Source organism: Watersipora subatra, chromosome 9, assembly GCF_963576615.1.
Source record: "Watersipora subatra chromosome 9, tzWatSuba1.1, whole genome shotgun sequence".
NCBI lineage: Eukaryota > Metazoa > Bryozoa > Gymnolaemata > Cheilostomatida > Watersiporidae > Watersipora > Watersipora subatra.
This window is the reverse complement of record NC_088716.1, coordinates 8,375,308-8,383,392: the sequence shown is the minus strand read 5'-3', so window position 1 is coordinate 8,383,392 and position 8,085 is coordinate 8,375,308.

The window sequence follows — 8,085 nt, the reverse complement described above, 5'->3', positions numbered from 1 at the left end:
AGGGTGCAATTGGCTTAAGCATAGCATCATGGTACCACATCGATTACAAAAATGAGGTACAGTCAAAGCCGGATGCAGTCAGGCTTTGACTTCATTCACCTCAATCATTATACAACGTAATGTAAATTATGAGCAACTGTTTGACTTCAGGCCTGAAATAAATATCTAGGCAAAAGCTCATTTAATTGAATAGATCTTTCTTTATATACTTTCTGATAAATATTGATATGTCAAGTTATACGATATGTTAATATAATGAAGTTGAAAAAATGCTCAATTTATTATCTGCTTCAAGATACCACAGTTTTAATGCGAGTCTTAGAAAGGATTAATTAGCTATCTGGAGGTTTGAATGTATTAATTAACAATGTATAATTGGGCTTTTAGATTCCTTACCCAAATGCGGCACCTGATAGTATTCATGTTGCATATACCGAATATGCTTTACTCATTGGCAGCGCAGAATAGGGTACATGTGAAGTATTTTGAAGCTTTACCCATAGGCAGACCATATACGGTGATATACGGTATATTACCATATCATATACGGTAACCATCTAATCATGATACGGCTCACACAGAGTATGCCAAATCTTTACCCATAGGCAGCGAGTAATAGGGTTACGCATGGGTATTCAGATTTTAAATGCATACTCAGCAGAATTGTAGGGACATTATGGTAGTTTCTTTTATTGTTGTAAATGATGACCGAGTCGGGTCAAGTCTATAGACCGTCCATAAGTACATGCTTGTCAACGCATCCTTTAAGCCTGGTTTCCATATGACAGCGCAAGGCGCGCAACAAGGCGCACGACGTCGTGCGTAGGCCAGTTGTGATATGGAAACATCAACGCACGATGGTCGCGCGACGTGCGTACGCTGATCGCAAGTATCCAACAGAATGGATCCTTGCGATGGGTGCGTGCGATTATGTATCCCACAATACACCGCTAGACCTTTTCAACCTATCCCACAATTCTAGCGAAGGGCTTTGTTTCGAAGAAATCGGTCTCCCGTACGAAAGAATAAGCCTGATTTTTATATGACAGCGTAATTTCGCAACGGAGGTCTGTTTTTCCGAAGAAATATGTCTCTCCTACGAAAAAGTAAGGAAAATATCCACCCTGTCCAATGCAAGCATGGAGCTTACGCGCGATATGAAAACACTGCCTCGCGGCCCAAGAAATGCATTGCGCACGATCACTGGGCCGCGCGATCATTGCACTGTCATATGGAAACCAGGCTTAAGAGCCATGCTCTGAGACTTTCATATATAGTTTTCAATGTTAATATGAGACCACAATTGCTAATATGCTAAAATATTCAAATAATTTCTATTCAATTATTCACTTATCATCAGTAGGTATACAGCAATGATATACAGCCCCCAAGGATAGCCGACGGCTATCATATGGCGGGGTTTAATGATCGTGCTGTTAGGATTGTGCTGGCCTGGGTTTCGGGGCTAATGCAATTCCCGCGGGGCGGTCGCGTTGTCTTGTTAGGTTTTGAAAAACATGACTCGCTGTTAACATGTCGTTAGCTCATTCAGTCAGTAGACCCTGCGGTTCACAATAGCAAACCTTGAATTTCTACAATGTAGGGGTAACAGCTAACTAAAAAAATGGATCCATGGCAAATGAAACATTTCAAATTATTTAATTTTACTAATTTTGAAATTGGTAGGTGTCGTAGTATATGCTTAAAGTTAAATAAAATTTACCAAAATCACCCGAACAACGGTTTTGTTTCCTAGTTTTTGATTAGTATTTTGCCACCTCTAATAAATAAATGACAAAGTATTTCATTGTTGTCACATTGTTTTACCTGGCCAATAAGATGGGACAGCAGGCAAAGCTGTGCAGTGTAGTTTTCATACTCAAAATCTAAATATAAAACCTAATTTGGGCCATTTCACAATGGCAACTATTAATATCACGAATGCTTGTAAATGGCAACTGACTGATCGTAACAGTGACAATATTAGGCAACTATATTTATTTGACAACAAAATGAAACCAACAGATCAGTAAAATAACCACTATTGTTCATAATATTTGTAAATTTACAAGGGGTTTTATTCAGCATACTTATTTGTTCAGGTGCCGTGTTCGGGTTCATCCCAACAGAGCTCGATCATCAAGCCCCGCCCACATGATGCCCGTCACCTATCCTTGTGGGGGATATCATTGGTATACAGTGAAAACTCTTCTTAAAAAAATTTTACATTCAAAATTTTCAAACTATGACATGTCTCTTCATACAAATATTGCTTCGATTTATGAAAAACTAGCTGTAGTACCCGACGTCGCCTGAGGAATAAAAAAGTCTGCACAAAAAATTTATTTGCATTTAACATATATCAACATTTGCCATTCTATCTAACGTTCAAACTACATATCATGAGAAAAGTGTTTTGTGTAGTTGAAATGAATTAAAAAAAAAATTAAAAACAACTGTAAAGATTTTCAAACTTTGTCAAACGACTGTAACTTTAAAACTTCATAACTTGAAAGAAGTGTTTTATTGAAATAAATTGGAATGAAAAATGAAAATGTAAAGGTGTTGAAATGTGAATGTGAAATTATTAGCAAGTAATGGCTACATATAGTCGGTTTTTCTACGATTACAAGAAAAAATTATTTCGTATACAATTATATTATGATTTTAGTTCGTTTCAGTGTTGGCATGCAAAAATATCGTAGGCAATAGGCATACATAGAGTGGTATAGAAACCCATTATAGTCATTATCTAATGCAATCACCTCCTGGTAAAAATCATCAAAATCATCATCATTAAAAATAGTAACCAAGTAATATGTTAACCTTAGTAACTATAGGTACCTACAATGACTTTAGGGTATTTTGTGGTTGTGATCTAGAAACCTTTTAAACACACCTATGTGCGTTGGTGGTGAATTCCATATGTTTTTACCGCTGGCCCGGTGCGTTGGCCCGTTGCGTTGGCCCGTTGCGTTGGCCCGTTGCGTTGGCCCGTTGCGTTGGCCCGTTGCGTTGGCCCGTTGCGTTGGCCCGTTGCGTTGGCCCGTTGCGTTGGCCCGTTGCGTTGGCCCGTTGCGTTGGCCCGTTGCGTTGACCCGTTGCGTTGGCCCGTTGCGTTGGCCCGTTGCGTTGGCCCGTTGCGTTGGCCCGTTGCGTTGGCCCGTTGCGTTGGCCCGTTGCGTTGGCCCGTTGCGTTGGCCCGTTGCGTTGGCCCGTTGCGTTGGCCCGTTGCGTTGGCCCGTTGCGTTGGCCCGTTGCGTTGGCCCGTTGCGTGTCCTGACGTTGATTGGACTGTCAGGTGCACTCGCAGAGAAATTGACCAATCTGATGACCTTTTTGGTGCTCTAGTTTATATTTCTTTAAATTCAAATAAGTCAGCCAATTTTAGAGACAGTTAATTGGAAGCCTTAGTACTGGAAACAGTTAATTTAAAAGCCTTAGTACTGGAAACAGTGTTTACTACAGAACAATGTTATTAAACAAAGGTCGTTAACAAGAGACAAAGGTCAGTAAATCTAATGTATGTATTTTTGATGTAATACCTTTTATTTGCTGTAAAGATACATGTTTCAACAAAGTTAATATTGGCAATTGGACGACTTTTAATGAAAAGGTTAGGCAGCCACCAGCATTAGTTCCATAACTTTTATATTATATACTGTGTGCTATTTTACGCTATTGTGTTGTCCAGTTTATGTTTTATTAATTAATTAGTATTATGTAACATTTTTGCCTAGTTTATGTGAAGTTATGTTTTACAGACTTCACTGTAGTCTAAATATAACCAAGGCTAGCAGTGAAACTTATTCCCTCTTCAAGCAACCCCAAGTAATTATAAGCGGGACGTAAAAGTCTCCACAGTCCTTATCTAATGTAATCACTTCCTGGTAAAAGTAATCAAAATCATCATCATTAAAAATAGTAACAAAGCAATATGTTAACCTTAGTAACTATAGGTACCTACAATAACTTTAGTGTATTTTGTGGTTATGATCTGCAAAAACATGTAACATTACATTGTACTACGCGGAGAGTTTTGACCTTCGAGACAGACTTAAACATAAAGACTGAATCTAATTTGAATGAATTTAGCTTACTAATCACGTGATTTCAGGAAGCTTTAGTATGTATTTTAATAAACTTAAAACTTTTAACTAAAATTTTATCATTTTTCCGTGTTATCAGCTTTTACCATAACGGATAACGCTGATAATACGCTAATAACGTATGCAATCAGTAAACAAATTGCCAAAATTTAAGTTCGAGATACATTATTGTTGATATCGTGGGGTAGAACAAATTAGCCATAGCGAAAAAAGATAAAGAAGCATTGTGTTGCATATACTTAAGCTCCAAATATTTCGTATATATGAGCAATATTAACAGAGGCATCGTAACGGGTGGGCGCAATGCTAAAATAATAGCTATATCTGGTCAATCACATCAAAGAATACACAAATGCACACTCAAACTTTAAAAAAAATATATATAGAAGTTTCTAAATATGAAATACTGAAGGTTTTATTGTGTTTTGACCTGTTTGTTTCTTTTGTTTAAAAAGCAAAACAAAAATTAAAAAACAGAATAGCAAAAAAGAAGCAAAATTCACTGTTATTGTTTGTATTCATATGAATTTACTGTGTATGTTCCGAAATTTATGTGACTGTTAATTTCTACACATTAAATTTTCTCCTAATAATCAACCAATGGCTACCTCCTCCCAATGTTGTATAACTTGGAGTTATCCTATCTCATGTACAAAGTAGGACAACTTTAGTTTCTAAACATTGAACGCCTATTTTCTTTATGATGACAATAGTTTTTCAGTTTGCGCTGATGTGAATAAATCTATTTACTTTATCGCTCTTAAAACATTTATTCTGAGAAACCAAGACATCCATATTACACCCATTTACTTCAACTGTCCCCTTCCCTCCCTATGCAATCTTCGCTTTGCCTTGTTTAGATGGCCGTTGCCAGAAGTAAATGAACAAAAAACAAAAGTACTGTTTGGAGTATTTTTTTGCGATTTCTCAGTTCTTTTTTCTTTTTATTACATCATTTAAGATTTTTAATGTTTCATGAATGGCTTTCAAGTTGAAACTACTTTAAGTGTTAGCTAAGGATTCTAAACAGAGAATATTAGATTTTTAGTTTTATGAGTAAATCTTCAGTGAGTTATTCATTTTACACTTTACACTTACACGGCTCTCAAAGTGACTAGAGTGTTAATCATTAAACTTATGTCCAGAACAACTCAAGTATTCCAAAAAATATAGCGTTTGACTGTAGTTTAATTTGCAGAGTTACACTGAGTTGCTTAATCTTTTCTTTCATCTTCATATCAGTGAATTAGAGAAGGCAACTGCAGCTCTGGCAAGTTGTGAACTAGTGATGCCATATGTGGTCATAGTGTCTAGATGGTTAGTTTTGATCTAGTAGAGCTACCCAGAGTTGGCAAGCTGCAACATTAAAAGTTCTAGGCAGACTGTCTGAGATAAATGAGGGTGCCTAGTAGTGTCTTCTAACATAAGCGTAGTGAGCACGTTGAGTTGTAATCACCCAAAGGCGGTAGGAAATTTTGAGCAACAGCTCATCGCTATATTAGAAATTCATATACAATCAAATATTTTAATAAAAAGTTAGTATTTGCTTTGTATTTCAAAACTATAGGAAAACTATAGGAATGGGAACTATATTTCAAAACTACTAGGCTATGTAGGAGTAAGTATTCTTATGAGAAGAAATTACAGTAAATAATTAAACGCAAGGATAAATACTGCAAGTAAGTATAAGCAGCTTTAAAACAAAGACATTACATAAAACTCTGTGAAAGCTTAAATATAACAAATTAAATTATATGTAAAAAACTAGATACACTGAAGATATAGAATTAAAATTATAGCCTGGCTGGTACAGATTATGGTTGATGCATAGGTAGAGGTGGTAATAGAGATACGGAGCTAAACTAACTTAAAAACTATGTGAACATTAATTTTGCATAATCTATTTATATATTTTTTGTTTTTCGTTTTGATATCATAACTAATTTTATAATTAGTAATTATCTTATCCAGATGTTTCACTTTCTTTTGTTTTCCTTTTTATCAATTTAATAATCGTCTCCATGATGACTACTAGATGACTTCAAAAGTTTTTCGTAGAATTTATCTGACTACTCTTACTCATAAATTTTACCATTTGCTAATTTAATTCTAAAAAAAATTGCTTTCTTCTTGTGCCTGCAATCACCACTAAAACTCACCCTTTAAAAATATTTAACTTTAAACTATAAAAAGGTGGCAAGGAGCATTTGAGCACTGTGGAACACAATGATGTGAAGGAGATCTATATATGTATTTGCTGGTTTACATACCTGTGTTTTGTTGATAAGCTCTGGACGTTCCCAGCTGGGAATTAATCCATGTGCAAAATAATCAGTATGCTTTATGCGATGCTAAGGTTTGAATAGAACAGTAGCTCTAACCCTACAGTAGGTTTGATTGAGCCATAGGGAGTTTGGTAAGTCGGTCTCAGACAAAAGTGGAGGTCTCTTAAAGGCCACAGCGGAAATCATACGGATTTGCAAGGTCATGTTTTGTGAAAAAACATGTAATTCGTTGTGAGATTGTACAGTGTATTGGTTTTGCTCTTTAAACCAGAGGTGTTAAAAACAGCTCATTCTGTGTACCAGTCTAACATGAATCTGTCTTGAATGTGGAAAAAATCATGTTTTAATTTTCCGTAAAGAAGGGTTTGGTAAAAGCGTATATGAAACTGGTCGGTTCAGCACATCTTACAAGGTGAAAAACCACTCAAACAGAAATAGGTTGAAGATGGATTTGCACAAAATTTTAGCAGATTTTATCGGAAAAATAGGTATATTTTTATCATTTTCAATTGTTTTTGATGCTTGAGGTGATCTGACCACCAGGATGTTTTAAGATTAAAATTGACAGAACTTGATCATGACTAAAACGCTTAAATCAAGTGAAAGTGTGATTATGAAATCTACAGTTGCAAAGAGACCAACAGAATAAAGATATTTAATGCTGCAACTTGAATCCAATACCTGCTATCCACTATTGCATCAGTAGCAACTAGTGATATCATTTTGGATGTATTTTTTCCTGAGCATTTTATAAGTGATCAGAATTTTTGATTTTAATCTTGAAACAATTCGGCAGTCAGATCACCTCAAACATTAAAAACAGTCTTAAAAGATAGACAAATATTAAATACTTTCTGATAAAATCTACTAAAATTTTGTGAAAGTTCATCTTAAAACATTCTGGTATTCCTTGAATATTTTTGGTTGATTTTACTCACTTCATATTGCTAAATTTTCATCTTTGATTTGTGTTTTGAAAGTAAACAATCAACTTTCATATTCATTTATTAGTCATATCAAGTAATAACCTTAGTGCTAACGTAGAGTATCATCCATAGAGGTATCTTGGAGTGATAACATCTCTTTAGTCATTTATATAGCTGAGCCTCAGTTTGGATGTTATTCTAAACTTTGTATAACTTCTGTAATTCATGTTACAATTCTGCTAGGAGATACTTGTGACCGTACTAAAAAGCTTTTGTAAGATGATGAAAATTTGCTTTAAACTAAGCTGCAGACAAAAAGCTATGATTAAAACTGATAAACAAGCTAGTGTAGTTTTTGTCCGATGATTGCGGTAATTATATATTAGTACGGCTTATGTTTTCTTTCACTTCTCTTGCTTTTTAGATTATTATCTTGTTTTTATGTTATTTATTATTATTTAGATTATTAGCTCGCTTCAAGTTACTGATAGTGTCATGCATCTAACTGTGGTGGAAACTCTTCACAAACAGCTACTCCACTTGCAATATTTTTATCAATATTTTTACCGAAACAAGGTAGGAATAAAAACTTAAGCAACTCGGTATAACTCTAGACATGAAGTTAAAACCTTGTAAAGTATTTAAGTCACACTTGACATATGTTTATTGTTTAAATTTGCAATCAATTCAAGAGCTATATAAAATGTAACATGAATAACTCACTGAACATTCACCCATTTAACTATAAGTTCATTATTTTTCCTA